Source organism: Chiloscyllium punctatum, unplaced genomic scaffold (genome assembly GCF_047496795.1).
Source record: "Chiloscyllium punctatum isolate Juve2018m unplaced genomic scaffold, sChiPun1.3 scaffold_671, whole genome shotgun sequence".
In the NCBI taxonomy this organism is placed as follows: Eukaryota; Metazoa; Chordata; class Chondrichthyes; order Orectolobiformes; family Hemiscylliidae; genus Chiloscyllium; species Chiloscyllium punctatum.
This window is the reverse complement of record NW_027310405.1, coordinates 10,001-27,234: the sequence shown is the minus strand read 5'-3', so window position 1 is coordinate 27,234 and position 17,234 is coordinate 10,001.

Sequence of the window (17,234 nt, the reverse complement as noted above, 5' to 3'; positions counted from 1 at the left end):
ACACACTCGTGCGGTGATATTACACACTGTAACACTATATTATATATAAATATTACCGGGCTCTCTCTCTCTCTCTCTATCAGGGTCTCTCTACACTGTAACACACCGTACGGTGATATTACACACTGTAACACTATATTATATATAAATATTACCGGGCTCTCTCTCTCTCTCTCTCTCTATCAGGGTCTCTCTACACTGTAACACACCGTACGGTGATATTACACACTGTAACACTATATTATATATAAATATTACCGGCTCTCTCTCTCTCTCTATCAGGGTCTCTCTACACTGTAACACACCGTACGGTGATATTACACACTGTAACACTATATTATATATAAATATTACCGGGCTCTCTCTCTCTCTCTCTCTCTATCGGGGTCTCTCTACACTGTAACACACCGTACGGTGATATTACACACTGTAACACTATATTATATATAAATATTACCGGGCTCTCTCTCTCTCTCTATCGGGGTCTCTCTACACTGTAACACACCGTACGGTGATATTACACACTGTAACACTATATTATATATAAATATTACCGGGCTCTCTCTCTCTCTCTCTCTCTATCAGGGTCTCTCTACACTGTAACACACCGTACGGTGATATTACACACTGTAACACTATATTATATATAAATATTACCGGGCTCTCTCTCTCTCTCTCTCTCTCTATCGGGGTCTCTCTACACTGTAACACACCGTACGGTGATATTACACACTGTAACACTATATTATATATAAATATTACCGGGCTCTCTCTCTCTCTCTCTCTCTCTATCAGGGTCTCTCTACACTGTAACACACCGTACGGTGATATTACACACTGTAACACTATATTATATATAAATATTACCGGGCTCTCTCTCTCTCTCTCTCTCTCTATCGGGGTCTCTCTACACTGTAACACACCGTACGGTGATATTACACACTGTAACACTATATTATATATAAATATTACCGGGCTCTCTCTCTCTCTCTATCAGGGTCTCTCTACACTGTAACACACCGTACGGTGATATTACACACTGTAACACTATATTATATATAAATATTACCGGGCTCTCTCTCTCTCTCTCTCTATCGGGGTCTCTCTACACTGTAACACACCGTACGGTGATATTACACACTGTAACACTATATTATATATAAATATTACCGGGCTCTCTCTCTCTCTCTCTATCGGGGTCTCTCTACACTGTAACACACCGTACGGTGATATTACACACTGTAACACTATATTATATATAAATATTACCGGGCTCTCTCTCTCTCTCTCTATCGGGGTCTCTCTACACTGTAACACACCGTACGGTGATATTACACACTGTAACACTATATTATATATAAATATTACCGGGCTCTCTCTCTCTCTCTCTCTATCAGGGTCTCTCTACACTGTAACACACCGTACGGTGATATTACACACTGTAACACTATATTATATATAAATATTACCGGGCTCTCTCTCTCTCTCTCTATCGGGGTCTCTCTACACTGTAACACACCGTACGGTGATATTACACACTGTAACACTATATTATATATAAATATTACCGGGCTCTCTCTCTCTCTCTCTATCGGGGTCTCTCTACACTGTAACACACCGTACGGTGATATTACACACTGTAACACTATATTATATATAAATATTACCGGGCTCTCTCTCTCTCTCTCTATCGGGGTCTCTCTACACTGTAACACACCGTACGGTGATATTACACACTGTAACACTATATTATATATAAATATTACCGGGCTCTCTCTCTCTCTCTCTCTCTCTATCAGGGGTCTCTCTACACTGTAACACACCGTACGGTGATATTACACACTGTAACACTATATTATATATAAATATTACCGGGCTCTCTCTCTCTCTCTCTCTCTCTCTATCAGGGGTCTCTCTACACTGTAACACACCGTACGGTGATATTACACACTGTAACACTATATTATATATAAATATTACCGGGCTCTCTCTCTCTCTCTCTATCGGGGTCTGTCTACACTGTATCACACCGTACGGTGATATTACACACTGTAACACTATATTATATATAAATATTACCGGGCTCTCTCTCTCTCTCTCTCTCTCTCGGGGTCTCTCTACACTGTAACACACCGTACGGTGATATTACACACTGTAACACTATATTATATATAAATATTACCGGGCTCTCTCTCTCTCTCTCTATCGGGGTCTCTCTACACTGTAACACACCGTACGGTGATATTACACACTGTAACACTATATTATATATAAATATTACCGGGCTCTCTCTCTCTCTCTCTCTCTATCGGGGTCTCTCTACACTGTAACACACCGTACGGTGATATTACACACTGTAACACTATATTATATATAAATATTACCGGGCTCTCTCTCTCTCTCTCTATCGGGGTCTCTCTACACTGTAACACACCGTACGGTGATATTACACACTGTAACACTATATTATATATAAATATTACCGGGCTCTCTCTCTCTCTCTCTCTCTATCGGGGTCTCTCTACACTGTAACACACCGTACGGTGATATTACACACTGTAACACTATATTATATATAAATATTACCGGGCTCTCTCTCTCTCTCTCTATCAGGGGTCTCTCTACACTGTAACACACCGTACGGTGATATTACACACTGTAACACTATATTATATATAAATATTACCGGGCTCTCTCTCTCTCTCTCTATCGGGGTCTCTCTACACTGTAACACACCGTACGGTGATATTACACACTGTAACACTATATTATATATAAATATTACCGGGCTCTCTCTCTCTCTCTCTATCGGGGTCTCTCTACACTGTAACACACCGTACGGTGATATTACACACTGTAACACTATATTATATATAAATATTACCGGGCTCTCTCTCTCTCTCTCTATCGGGGTCTCTCTACACTGTAACACACCGTACGGTGATATTACACACTGTAACACTATATTATATATAAATATTACCGGGCTCTCTCTCTCTCTCTCTCTCTCTCTATCGGGGTCTCTCTACACTGTAACACACCGTACGGTGATATTACACACTGTAACACTATATTATATATAAATATTACCGGGCTCTCTATCTCTCTCTCTCTATCGGGGTCTCTCTACACTGTAACACACCGTACGGTGATATTACACACTGTAACACTATATTATATATAAATATTACCGGGCTCTCTCTCTCTCTCTCTCTCTATCGGGGTCTCTCTACACTGTAACACACCGTACGGTGATATTACACACTGTAACACTATATTATATATAAATATTACCGGGCTCTCTCTCTCTCTCTATCAGGGTCTCTCTACACTGTAACACACCGTACGGTGATATTACACACTGTAACACTATATTATATATAAATATTACCGGGCTCTCTCTCTCTCTCTATCGGGGTCTCTCTACACTGTAACACACCGTACGGTGATATTACACACTGTAACACTATATTATATATAAATATTACCGGGCTCTCTCTCTCTCTCTATCGGGGTCTCTCTACACTGTAACACACCGTACGGTGATATTACACACTGTAACACTATATTATATATAAATATTACCGGGCTCTCTCTCTCTCTCTCTCTCTCTCTATCGGGGTCTCTCTACACTGTAACACACCGTACGGTGATATTACACACTGTAACACTATATTATATATAAATATTACCGGGCTCTCTATCTCTCTCTCTCTATCGGGGTCTCTCTACACTGTAACACACCGTACGGTGATATTACACACTGTAACACTATATTATATATAAATATTACCGGGCTCTCTATCTCTCTCTCTCTATCGGGGTCTCTCTACACTGTAACACACCGTACGGTGATATTACACACTGTAACACTATATTATATATAAATATTACCGGGCTCTCTATCTCTCTCTCTCTATCGGGGTCTCTCTACACTGTAACACACCGTACGGTGATATTACACACTGTAACACTATATTATATATAAATATTACCGGGCTCTCTATCTCTCTCTCTCTATCGGGGTCTCTCTACACTGTAACACACCGTACGGTGATATTACACACTGTAACACTATATTATATATAAATATTACCGGCTCTCTCTCTCTCTCTCTCTCTCTATCGGGGTCTCTCTACACTGTAACACACCGTACGGTGATATTACACACTGTAACACTCTATTATATATAAATATTACCTGGCTCTCTCTCTCTCTCTCTATCAGGGTCTCTCTACACTGTAACACACCGTACGGTGATATTACACACTGTAACACTATATTATATATAAATATTACCGGGCTCTCTCTCTCTCTCTCTCTATCAGGGTCTCTCTACACTGTAACACACCGTACGGTGATATTACACACTGTAACACTATATTATATATAAATATTACCGGGCTCTCTCTCTCTCTCTCTCTATCAGGGTCTCTCTACACTGTAACACACCGTACGGTGATATTACACACTGTAACACTATATTATATATAAATATTACCGGGCTCTCTCTCTCTCTCTATCGGGGTCTCTCTACACTGTAACACACCGTACGGTGATATTACACACTGTAACACTATATTATATATAAATATTACCGGGCTCTCTCTCTCTCTCTATCGGGGTCTCTCTACACTGTAACACACCGTACGGTGATATTACACACTGTAACACTATATTATATATAAATATTACCGGGCTCTCTCTCTCTCTCTATCGGGGTCTCTCTACACTGTAACACACCGTACGGTGATATTACACACTGTAACACTATATTATATATAAATATTACCGGGCTCTCTCTCTCTCTCTATCGGGGTCTCTCTACACTGTAACACACCGTACGGTGATATTACACACTGTAACACTATATTATATATAAATATTACCGGGCTCTCTCTCTCTCTCTCTATCAGGGTCTCTCTACACTGTAACACACTGTACGGTGATATTACACACTGTAACACTATATTATATATAAATATTACCGGGCTCTCTCTCTCTCTCTATCGGGGTCTCTCTACACTGTAACACACCGTACGGTGATATTACACACTGTAACACTATATTATATATAAATATTACCGGGCTCTCTCTCTCTCTCTCTCTCTCTCTCTATCAGGGTCTCTCTACACTGTAACACACCGTACGGTGATATTACACACTGTAACACTATATTATATATAAATATTACCGGGCTCTCTCTCTCTCTCTCTCTATCAGGGTCTCTCTACACTGTAACACACCGTACGGTGATATTACACACTGTAACACTATATTATATATAAATATTACCGGGCTCTCTCTCTCTCTCTCTCTATCAGGGTCTCTCTACACTGTAACACACCGTACGGTGATATTACACACTGTAACACTATATTATATATAAATATTACCGGGCTCTCTCTCTCTCTCTCTCTCTATCGGGGTCTCTCTACACTGTAACACACCGTACGGTGATATTACACACTGTAACACTATATTATATATAAATATTACCGGGCTCTCTCTCTCTCTCTCTCTATCGGGGTCTCTCTACACTGTAACACACCGTACGGTGATATTACACACTGTAACACTATATTATATATAAATATTACCGGGCTCTCTCTCTCTCTCTCTCTCTATCGGGGTCTCTCTACACTGTAACACACCGTACGGTGATATTACACACTGTAACACTATATTATATATAAATATTACCGGGCTCTCTCTCTCTCTCTCTCTCTCTATCGGGGTCTCTCTACACTGTAACACACCGTACGGTGATATTACACACTGTAACACTATATTATATATAAATATTACCGGGCTCTCTCTCTCTCTCTCTCTATCGGGGTCTCTCTACACTGTAACACACCGTACGGTGATATTACACACTGTAACACTATATTATATATAAATATTACCGGGCTCTCTCTCTCTCTCTCTCTCTCTCTCTATCAGGGTCTGTCTACACTGTAACACACCGTACGGTGATATTACACACTGTAACACTATATTATATATAAATATTACCGGGCTCTCTCTCTCTCTCTCTCTCTCTATCGGGGTCTCTCTACACTGTAACACACCGTACGGTGATATTACACACTGTAACACTATATTATATATAAAATATTACCGGGCTCTCTCTCTCCCTCTCTCTCTCTATCGGGGTCTCTCTACACTGTAACACACCGTACGGTGATATTACACACTGTAACACTATATTATATATAAATATTACCGGGCTCTCTCTCTCTCTCTCTCTCTATCGGGGTCTCTCTACACTGTAACACACCGTACGGTGATATTACACACTGTAACACTATATTATATATAAATATTACCGGGCTCTCTCTCTCTCTCTCTCTCTCTCTCTATCAGGGTCTGTCTACACTGTAACACACCGTACGGTGATATTACACACTGTAACACTATATTATATATAAATATTACCGGGCTCTCTCTCTCTCTCTCTCTCTATCAGGGTCTCTCTACACTGTAACACACCGTACGGTGATATTACACACTGTAACACTATATTATATATAAATATTACCGGGCTCTCTCTCTCTCTCTCTCTCTCTCTCTCTATCAGGGTCTGTCTACACTGTAACACACCGTACGGTGATATTACACACTGTAACACTATATTATATATAAATATTACCGGGCTCTCTCTCTCTCTCTCTCTATCGGGGTCTCTCTACACTGTAACACACCGTACGGTGATATTACACACTGTAACACTATATTATATATAAATATTACCGGGCTCTCTCTCTCTCTCTCTCTCTCTCTCGGTCGCTGCTCCATCCGGGGCCTGTCTCAGGGCGGGGTCTTTGGGGCGACCCGCGTCCCCTAGCGCTCCGCCCCCGACCGCACATTCGACACCCCCCCCCTCCCCCCCCCACAATTTAATACAATCCCCCCCCACCCCCTACAATATTATAATTAACCCCCCTCCCCCCCAATCCTCCTTTCACCCCCCGCCCCAACTATAACACACACCCAGGGGGGGGGGAGTAATGTTATTATTCGGTTCCGTGACGAATCTGCCGCGGGGCGGGGTCGGGCCGCGACCGTTTACCCACCTCCGCCCCCCCCCGGCAGATTCGACAAAGGGTTCCTCATTCCAAACCCCCTCTTCCCCCTCCTCATTCTCTCCTTCCTCCTCCTTCTCTCCCCCACCTCATCCCTCACCCTTCCCCCCCCCCCCCCCCTCACATCTCCCCCCGCCCTCCTTTCCCCGGGAGTCTTGTCCCGTGTCGAATCCGCTCCGGCCGGAAGGTGACTGCGTTTACCTTCCATCCATCCATCCCGCCCTCGCCGTCGGCAGATTCGCCTCCCGTTTATTTTTTCCGTCCCTTCCCCCCCCCCGTCCCTTCCAGCCGCACCCCCCCCCCCCCATCTTTATTTTGCCCCCCCCCTCCCGCCTTGTGTCCCCGCCCTGACCTTTTGTTTATTCTTTCCGTGGCGAATCTGCGCCTCACCATCTTTGACCCTCCCTGGCCGCAGCTAGCGCTCCGTTCCTTTCCGCCGATTCGCCCCCCTCCTCCCTCCACCTTATTTAATAATACATTGACTTTTCCCTGTGGGATCTCTCGTTGGCTGCGATCCTGCCCTCCCCCTGTCGGTCTCTTAATTTTCCCTGCCCTCCTTCCCCCCTCCACCTCAGACGAATCTGCTGCTGCCTTCCCCCCCCACCACCAGCTTTCCCTCAGACGCCAGCCCTCTCTCTCCCTTCCCATCAGCCCTTTCACCACCAGCATTGACCATGTGTTTCCTCTGGGGTTATGACCCCACCCCCAAAAACTTCTCTCCTCAAAGTGATTCTTCTCAAATCGACGCCCAACCCTCCGACGTCCCCTCGCCGCAACCCCACCCCCCGGCCGCGCGGAGCAACCACGTCCGCTCCCGCCTCCTGACGTGGCATTCTTGCCAGCGGTGTCCTGACGGCGACGAGGGCGAGGAATCGTCAGCCGGACCCATTCGGCTGCCTCCGAACCACCTCGCCCCCCCCCCCCCCCCACCGTCCTCCTCCCCTCCTGCGCCACTTTCTCTCTCACCGGCCCGCCCTTGTGCATTTCCCGGCCGGGTTCTGGCATTCTTGCTGCGGTGTCCTGACAGCGAATTGGACGAGGGATCGTCAGCCGGACACATTCGGCTACCTCCGAACCTCGCCGTATCATCTCCCTCCCACTCTCTCTCTCTCTTTCTCCTCATCTCTTTCTCGCCGGCCCGCCCTTGTCCATTTCCCGGCCGGTTTGTGGCATTCTTGCTGTGGTGTCCTGACGGCGAATGGGACAAGGAATTGTCAGCGGACAATACGGATACCTTCGCACCCCACCTCATCGTCTCCCTCTCACTCTCTCTCTCGCCGACCCTCACTTGTCCATTTCCCAGCTGGATTCTGGCGTTCTTGCCTTGGTGTCATGACAGTGAATGACAGTCTTTTACCAGGTCTGCATTTCCTGAGCGACCATCCCCCTCTCTCCTCACCCAGCCACGCTGGGTCCTTCCTGCTCAAGTTGGTATTCTTGCCGTAGTGTCCTGCCCGTTCCAGGGAGCAGGAAGCCCCCTCCTCCCCTCCCACACTCCAATTTGACTGGGAGAGTTTCTCAGGCTGTTTGCTGAAGGTCCTGCCTCAGACCGAGGAGCCTGCGCGTGGAGGCAGGAGACTGGGGCTTTCCTGGGTGTTAGAGCTGAAAATGTGTTGCTGGAAAAGCGCAGCAAGTCAGGCAGCATCCAAGGAGCAGGAGAATTGACGTTTCGGGCATGAGCCCTTCCTTGCCCGAAACGTTGATTCTCCTGCTCCTTAGATGCTGCCTGACCTGCTGCGCTTTTCCAGCAACACATTTTCAGCTCTGATCTCCAGCATTTGCGGTCCTCACTTTTTCCTTTCCTGAGAGTTACCCCAGGAAGAGGGGGCAGACATGACCCTTCCCAATTGGGAGCGGGGAGGATGGGAATCCCAGATCAGCAGCCAATGTGAGCTCAGGTGAATGCTTACCACCCGTTTCCCCCCCCCCCACCCCAGCCACGATCTTCAGGACAGCTTTTGGGATGTGAAGGGGAGCTCAGCCTAGCAACAGCCTCTGATGTATTCCTCTCTCTCTCCCCCTTCTGGTGGGTGGAGAAGAAGAAAATCCCTCGTCCTCCGCCCCTCTCCTCAGTCAGCTGCCCTTGTGTGTAAATCCCTTGTTGAAAGGGCAAAACAGGAACGCTGCTTTCTGAGGCTCTGGAAGGTACATTCCCAACGAGTGAACGGAAAATCAAGATTCCCAAAGTGCATAGACGCATCGAGGTGTCCAGCATGGAATCAGACCCTTCGGCCCCACCCCGTCCGTGCTGACCCAGATATCCCTAACCTAACCCAGTCCCCATTTGCCAGCACTTGGCCCCCTCTCCCTCTAAACCCTTCCTGTTCCCCTCCCCATCCACCTTTTCAATGTTGGCACTGCCCCAGCCCCCACCACTTCCTCTGGCAGCTCGTCCCACACACGCACCACCCTCTGGGGGGGGTAAAGGTTACCCCTTTTCAATCTTTCCCCTCTCCCCCTCTAGTTCTGGACTCTCCCCCACCCCAGGGGGAAAAGACCTTGTCTATTTACCCTCTCCATGTCCCCCCCCCATGATGTTATAAACCTCTATAAGGTCACCCCCTCAGTCTCCCCCCACCCCAGGGGGAAAAGACCTTGTCTATTTACCCTCTCCATGTCCCCCCCCCCATGATGTTATAAACCTCTATAAGGTCACCCCCTCAGTCTCCCCCCACCCCAGGGGGAAAAGACCTTGTCTATTTACCCTCTCCATGTCCCCCCCCCCCATGATGTTATAAACCTCTATAAGGTCACCCCCTCAGTCTCCCCCACCCCAGGGGGAAAAGACCTTGTCTATTTACCCTCTCCATGTCGTCCCCCCCATGATTTTATAAACCTCTATAAGGTCACCCCCTCAGCCTCCGACGCTCCAGGGAAAACAGCCCCAGCCTGTTCAGCCTCTCCCTGTAGCTCAAACCCTCCAACATCCTTGTAAATCTTTTCTGAGCCCTTTCAAGTTCCACAACATCTTTCCGATAGGAAGGAGACCAGAATTGCACACAATATTCCAACAGTGGTCTAACCAATGTCCTGTAAAACCCCAACATGGGATGACAGGGTGGCTCAGTGGTTAGCACTGCTGCCTCACAGCGCCAGAGACCCGAGTTCATTTCCCGCCTCAGGCGACTGACTGTGTGGAGTTTGCACGTTCTCCCTGTGTCTGTGTGGGTTTCCTCCGGGTGCTCCGGTTTCCTCCCACAGTCCAAAGATGTGCAGGTCAGGTGAGTTGGCCAGGCTAAATTGCCCGGAGTGTTCGGTGCATCAGTCAGAGGGTAAATGTGGGGAAATGGGTTGGGGTGGGTTACTCTTCGGAGGGTCGGTGTGGACTTGTTGGGCCGAACGGCCTGTTTCCACACTGTAAGGAATCTAATCTAAACATGACCTCCCAACTCCTGTACTCAATACTCTGACCAATAAAGGAAAGCATACCAAACGCTGCCTTCACTATCCTATCGACCTGCGACTCCACTTTCAAGGAGCTATGAACCTGCAACTCCAAGGTCTCTCTGTTCAGCAACACTTCCTAGGACCTTCCCATTAAGTGTCTAAGTCCGGCTAAGATTTGCTTTCCCAAAATGCAGCCCCTCGCATTTATCTGAATTAAACTCCATCTGCCACTTCTCAGCCCATTGGCCCATCTGGTCCCAGATCCTGTTGTAATCTGAGGGAACCCTCTTCGCTGTCCCACGACACCCTCCAATTTTGGGGTCACCTGCAAACTTACTAACTGTACCTCTTATGCTCGCATCCAAATCATTTGTATAAATGACAAAAAGTAGAGGGCCCAGCACCGATCCTTGTGGCACTCCACTGGTCACAGGCCTCCAGTCTGAAAAACAACCCTCCCCCACCACCCCCTGTCTTCGACCTTCCAGCCAGTTCTGTATTCCTTTATTTCCTCTCCTCCTCTGCGCGTTGATGATGTAGTGATGTTGGAAAACCATTAATGTCTTCTCAGGAGAAGTATTTATTTAGCTCCTCCAGCTTTTCCCCATCGTTGTCAGCCCAGCCTTGATCAGTGAAGCTAAATTTAGCTACTCTCCTCCTTCCCGGCTATATAAAGATGCCCCTGCCATCCACCTTGATGTGACATGCAGGTGTACCCTCAAAGCTATTTTCTATGTACTCTTTGCCAATTTGGTCTGATGGACCCCTTCCCCCCCCCCCCCCCCCCGGTGTTTCTGAGGGAGGGGGGGGTCTGCAAACAAGAGATGGATGGTTCATCTGAACCATCCTCGGATGCACTTGAACCCCGATCCCTGGTTCAATCCGCCACATCCTCTGCAACAAACAGATCCAACTCCGTCCTGGATTTAACCTCAGGCAGACTTCCGCTCAGTTTGATTAACCCAATCTCCATGACAACGATGGGCCTTCCTGTGGATCCAGATTTACTCTGGGCCACTTCGTATCCCAACTGTTCATGGAGGACGTGCTGTATACGTCTGGGGGAGTGATTGAGGGGAGTGGGGAGAGAGAGCAGGGGGGGGACAGTGGGATTACTTTAGGGACTGATACAGGGCTATGGGGAGAGAGCGGGGGGGACAGTGGGATTAGTTTGGGGACTGATACAGGGCTATGGGGAGAGAGCGGGGGGACAGTGGGATTAGTTTGGGGACTGATACAGGGCTATGGGGAGAGAGAGTAGGGGGACAGTGGGATTAGTTTGGGGATGGACATAGGGCTATGGGGAGAGAGCGGGGGGACAGTGGGATTAGTTTGGGGACTGATACAGGGCGATGGGGAGAGAGCGGGGTGACAGTGGGATTAGTTTGGGGATGGACATAGGGCTATGGGGAGAGAGCGGGGGGACAGTGGGATTAGTTTGGGGACTGATACAGGGCTATGGGGAGAGAGAGTAGGGGGACAGTGGGATTAGTTTGGGGACTGATACAGGGCTATGGGGAGAGAGCGGGTGGACAGTGGGATTAGTTTGGGGACAGATACAGGGTTATGGGGAGAGAGCAGGGGGACAGTGGGATTAGTTTGGGGACTGATACAGGGCTATGGGGAGAGAGCGGGGGGACAGTGAGATTAGTTTGGGGACTGATACAGGGCTATGGGGAGAGAGCGGGGGGACAGTGGGATTAGTTTGGGGACTGATACAGGGCTATGGGGAGAGAGCGGGGGGACAGTGGGATTAGTTTGGGGTCTGATTCAGGGTGATGGGGGGACAGTGGGATTAGTTTGGGGACTGATACAGGGCTATGGGGAGAGAGAGTGGGGACAGTGGGATGAGTTTGGGGACTGATACAGGGCTATGGGGAGAGAGAGCGGGGTGACAGTGGGATTAGTTTGGGGACTGATAAAGGGCTATGGAGAGAGAGCAGGGGGACAGTGGGATTAGTTTGGGAAATAGTACAGGGCTATGGGGACAGTGGGATTAGTTTGGGGACTGATACAGGGCTATGGGGAGAGAGAGCAGGGACAATGGGATTAGTTTGGGGACTGATACAAGGCTATGGGGAGAGAGAGTGGGGGGCAGTGGGATTAGTTTGGGGACTGATACAGGGCTATGGGGAGATAGCGGGGGGACAGTGGGATTAGTTTGGGGAGTGATACAGGGCTATGGGGAGAGAGCGGGGGGGGGGGGGGACAGTGGGATTAGTTTGGGGACTGATACAGGGCTATGGGGAGAGAGCGGGGGGACAGTGGGATTAGTTTGGGGAGTGATACAGGGCGATGGGGAGAGAGAGCGGGGACAGTGGGATTAGTTTGGGGACTGATACAGGGCTATGGGGAGAGAGAGCGGGGACAGTGGGATTAGTTTGGGGACTGATACAGGGCTATGGGGAGAGAGAGCGGGGACAGTGGGATTAGTTTGGGGACTGATACCGGGCTATGGGGAGAGAGAGTGGGGGGGACAGTGGGATTAGTTTGGGGACCGATACAGGGCTATGGGGAGAGAGAGCAGGGGGACAGTGGGATTAGTTTGGGGACTGACACAAGGCTATGGGGAGAGAGAGCAGGGGGGCAGTGGGATTAGTTTGGGGACTGATACAGGGCTATGGGGAGAGAGCGGGGGGACAGTGGGATTAGTTTGGGGACTGATACAGGGCTATGGGGAGAGAGCGGGGGGACAGTGGGATTAGTTTGGGGACTGATACAGGGCTGTGGGGAGAGAGCGGGGGGACAGTGGGATTAGTTTGGGGACTAATACAGGGCTATGGGGAGAGAGCGGGGGGGGGGGCAGTGGGATGAGTTTGGGGACTGATACAGGGCTATGGGGAGAGAGAGTGGGGGGACAGTGGGATTAGTTTGGGGACTAATACAGGGCTATGGGGAGAGAGAGCGGGGGGGCAGTGGGATGAGTTTGGGGACTGATACAGGGCTATGGGGAGAGAGAGTGGGGGGACAGTGGGATTAGTTTGGGGACTGATACAGGGCTATGGGGAGAGAGAGGGGGACAGTGGGATTAGTTTGGGGACTAATACAGGGCTATGGGGAGAGAGCGGGGGGGGGGCAGTGGGATGAGTTTGGGGACTGATACAGGGCTATGGGGAGAGAGAGTGGGGGGACAGTGGGATTAGTTTGGGGACTGATACAGGGCTATGGGGAGAGAGAGGGGGACAGTGGGATTAGTTTGGGGACTGATACAGGGCTCTGGGGAGAGAGAGTGGGGGGACAGTGGGATTAGTTTGGGGATGGATACAGGGCTATGGGGAGAGAGTGGGATTAGTTTGGGGACTGATACAGGGCTATGGGGAGAGAGTGGGATTAGTTTGGGGACTGATACAGGGCTATGGGGAGAGAGTGGGATTAGTTTGGGGACTGATACAGGGCTGTGGGGAGAGAGAGCGGGGACAGTGGGATTAGTTTGGGGACTGATACAGGGCTATGGGGAGAGAGTGGGATTAGTTTGGGGACTGATACAGGGCTGTGGGGAGAGAGCGGGGGGACAGTGGGATTAGTTTGGGGTGAGATACAGGGCTATGGGGAGAGAGAGCGGGGACAGTGGGATTAGTTTGGGGAGTGATACAGGGCTATGGGGAGAGAGCGGGGGGACAGTGTGATTAGTTTGGGGAGTGATACAGCGCTATGGGGAGAGAGAGCGGGGACAGTGGGATTAGTTTGGGGAGTGATACAGGGCTATGGGGAGAGAGCGGGGGGACAGTGGGATTAGTTTGGGGAGTGATACAGGGCTATGGGGAGAGAGCGGGGGACAGTGGGATTAGTTTGGGGACTGATACAGGGCTATGGGGAGAGAGAGCGGGGACAGTGGGATTAGTTTGGGGACTGATACAGGGCGATGGGGAGAGAGAGCGGGGACAGTGGGATTAGTTTGGGGACTGATACAGGGCTATGGGGTGAGAGAGCGGGGGGGTCATTGGGATTAGTTTGGGGACTGATACAGGGCTATGGGGAGAGAGCGGGGGGACAGTGTGATTAGTTTGGGGAGTGATACAGGGCTATGGGGTGAGAGAGTGAGGGGACAGTGGGATTAGTTTGGGGAGTGATACAGGGCTATGGGGAGAGAGAGTGAGGGGACAGTGGGATTAGTTTGGGGACTGATACAGGGCTATGGGGAGAGAGAGCGGGGGGACAGTGGGATTAGTTTGGGGACTGATACAGGGTTATGGGGAGAGAGAGCGGGGGGGTCAGTGGGATTAGTTTGGGGACTGATACAGGGCTATGGGGAGAGAGCGGGGGGGACAGTGGGATTAATTTGGGGACTGATACAGGGCTATGGGGAGAGAGAGCGGGGGGGACAGTGGGATTAGTTTGGGGACTGATACAGGGCTATGGGGAGAGAGAGCGGGGGGACAGTGGGATTAGTTTGGGGACTGATACAGGGTTATGGGGAGAGAGAGCGGGGGGTCAGTGGGATTAGTTTGGGGACTGATACAGGGCTATGGGGAGAGAGCGGGGGGGACAGTGGGATTAGTTTGGGGACTGATACAGGGCTTTGGGGAGAGAGCGGGGGGGGACAGTGGGATTAGTTTGGGGACTGATACAGGGCTATGGGGAGAGAGAGCGGGGGGACAGTGGGATTAGTTTGGGGATGGATACAGGGCTATGGGGAGAGAGAGTGGGGGGACAGTGGGATTAATTTGGGGACTGATACAGGGCTATGGGGAGAGAGCGGGGGGACAGTGGGATTAGTTTGGGGACTGATACAGGGCTATGGGGTGAGAGAGTGGGGGGGTCATTGGGATTAGTTCGGGGACTGATACAGGGCTATGGGGAGAGAGAGTGGGGGGACAGTGGGATTAGTTTGGGGACTGATACAGGGCTTTGGGGAGAGAGCGGGGGGGGACAGTGGGATTAGTTTGGGGACTGATACAGGGCTATGGGGAGAGAGAGCGGGGGGACAGTGGGATTAGTTTGGGGATGGATACAGGGCTATGGGGAGAGAGCGGGGGGACAGTGGGATTAGTTTGGGGACTGATACAGGGCTATGGGGAGAGAGAGCGGGGGGACAGTGGGATTAGTTTGGGTACTGATACAGGGCTATGGGGAGAGAGCGGGGGGACAGTGGGATTAGTTTGGGGACTGATACAGGGCCATGGGGAGAGAGAGCGGGGGGACAGTGGGATTAGTTTGGGGACTGATACAGGGCTATGGGGAGAGAGCGGGGGGGGACAGTGAGATTAGTTCGGGGACTGATACAGGGCTATGGGGAGAGAGAGCGGGGGGACAGTGGGATTAGTTTGGGGACTGATACAGGGCTATGGGGAGAGAGAGCGGGGACAGTGGGATTAGTTTGGGGACTGGTACAGGGCTATGGGGAGAGAGCGGGGGGGGACAGTGGGATTAGTTTGGGGACTGATACAGGGCTATGGGGAGAGAGAGCGGGGGGACAGTGGGATTAGTTTGGGGACTGATACAGGGCTATGGGGAGAGAGAGCGGGGGGACAGTGGGATTAGTTTGGGGACTGATACAGGGCTATGGGGTGAGAGAGTGGGGGGGTCATTGGGATTAGTTTGGGGACTGATACAGGGCTATGGGGAGAGAGCGGGGGGACAGTGGGATTAGTTTGGGGACTGATACAGGGCTATGGGGTGAGAGAGCGGGGGGGTCATTGGGATTAGTTTGGGGACTGATACAGGGCTATGGGGAGAGAGAGCGGGGACAGTGGGATTAGTTTGGGGACTGATACAGGGCTATGGGGAGAGAGTGGGGGACAGTGGGATTAGTTTGGGGACTGATACAGGGCTATGGGGAGAGAGAGCGGGGACAGTGGGATTAGTTTGGGGACTGATACAGGGCTATGGGGAGAGAGAGCAGGGGGACAGTGGGATTAGTTTGGGGACTGATACAGGGCGATGGGGAGAGAGCGGGGGGACAGTGGGATTAGTTTGGGGACTGATACAGGGCTATGGGGAGAGAGAGCGGGGACAGTGGGATTAGTTTGGGGACTGATACAGGGCTATGGGGAGAGAGAGCGGGGGACAGTGGGATTAGTTTGGGGACTGATACAGGGCGATGGGGAGAGAGCGGGGGGACAGTGGGATTAGTTTGGGGACTGATACAGGGCTATGGGGAGAGAGAGCGGGGGGGGACAGTGGGATTAGTTTGGGGACTGATACAGGGCTATGGGGAGAGAGAGCGGGGGGACAGTGGGATTAGTGTGGGGACTGATACAGGGCTATGGGGAGAGAGAGCGGGGACAGTGGGATTAGTTTGGGGACTGATACAGGGCTATGGGGAGAGAGAGCGGGGGACAGTGGGATTAGTTTGGGGACTGATACAGGGTTATGGGGAGAGAGAGTGGGGGGACAGTGGGATTAGTTTGGGGACTGATACAGGGCTATGGGGAGAGAGAGTGGGGGGACAGTGGGATTAGTTTGGGGACTGATACAGGGCTATGGGGAGAGAGAGTGGGGGGACAGTGGGATTAGTTCGGGGACTGATACAGGGCTATGGGGAGAGAGAGCGGGGGGACAGTGGGATTAGTTTGGGGACTGATACAGGGCTATGGGGAGAGAGAGCGGGGCAGTGGGATTAGTTTGGGGACTGATACAGGGCTATGGGGAGAGAGAGCGGGAGGGGACAGTGGGATTAGTTTGGGGACTGATACAGGGCCATGGGGAGAGAGAGCGGGGGGGACAGTGGGATTAGTTTGGGGACTGATACAGGGCTATGGGGAGAGAGTGCGGGGGGGACAGTGGGATTAGTTTGGGGACTGATACAGGGCTATGGGG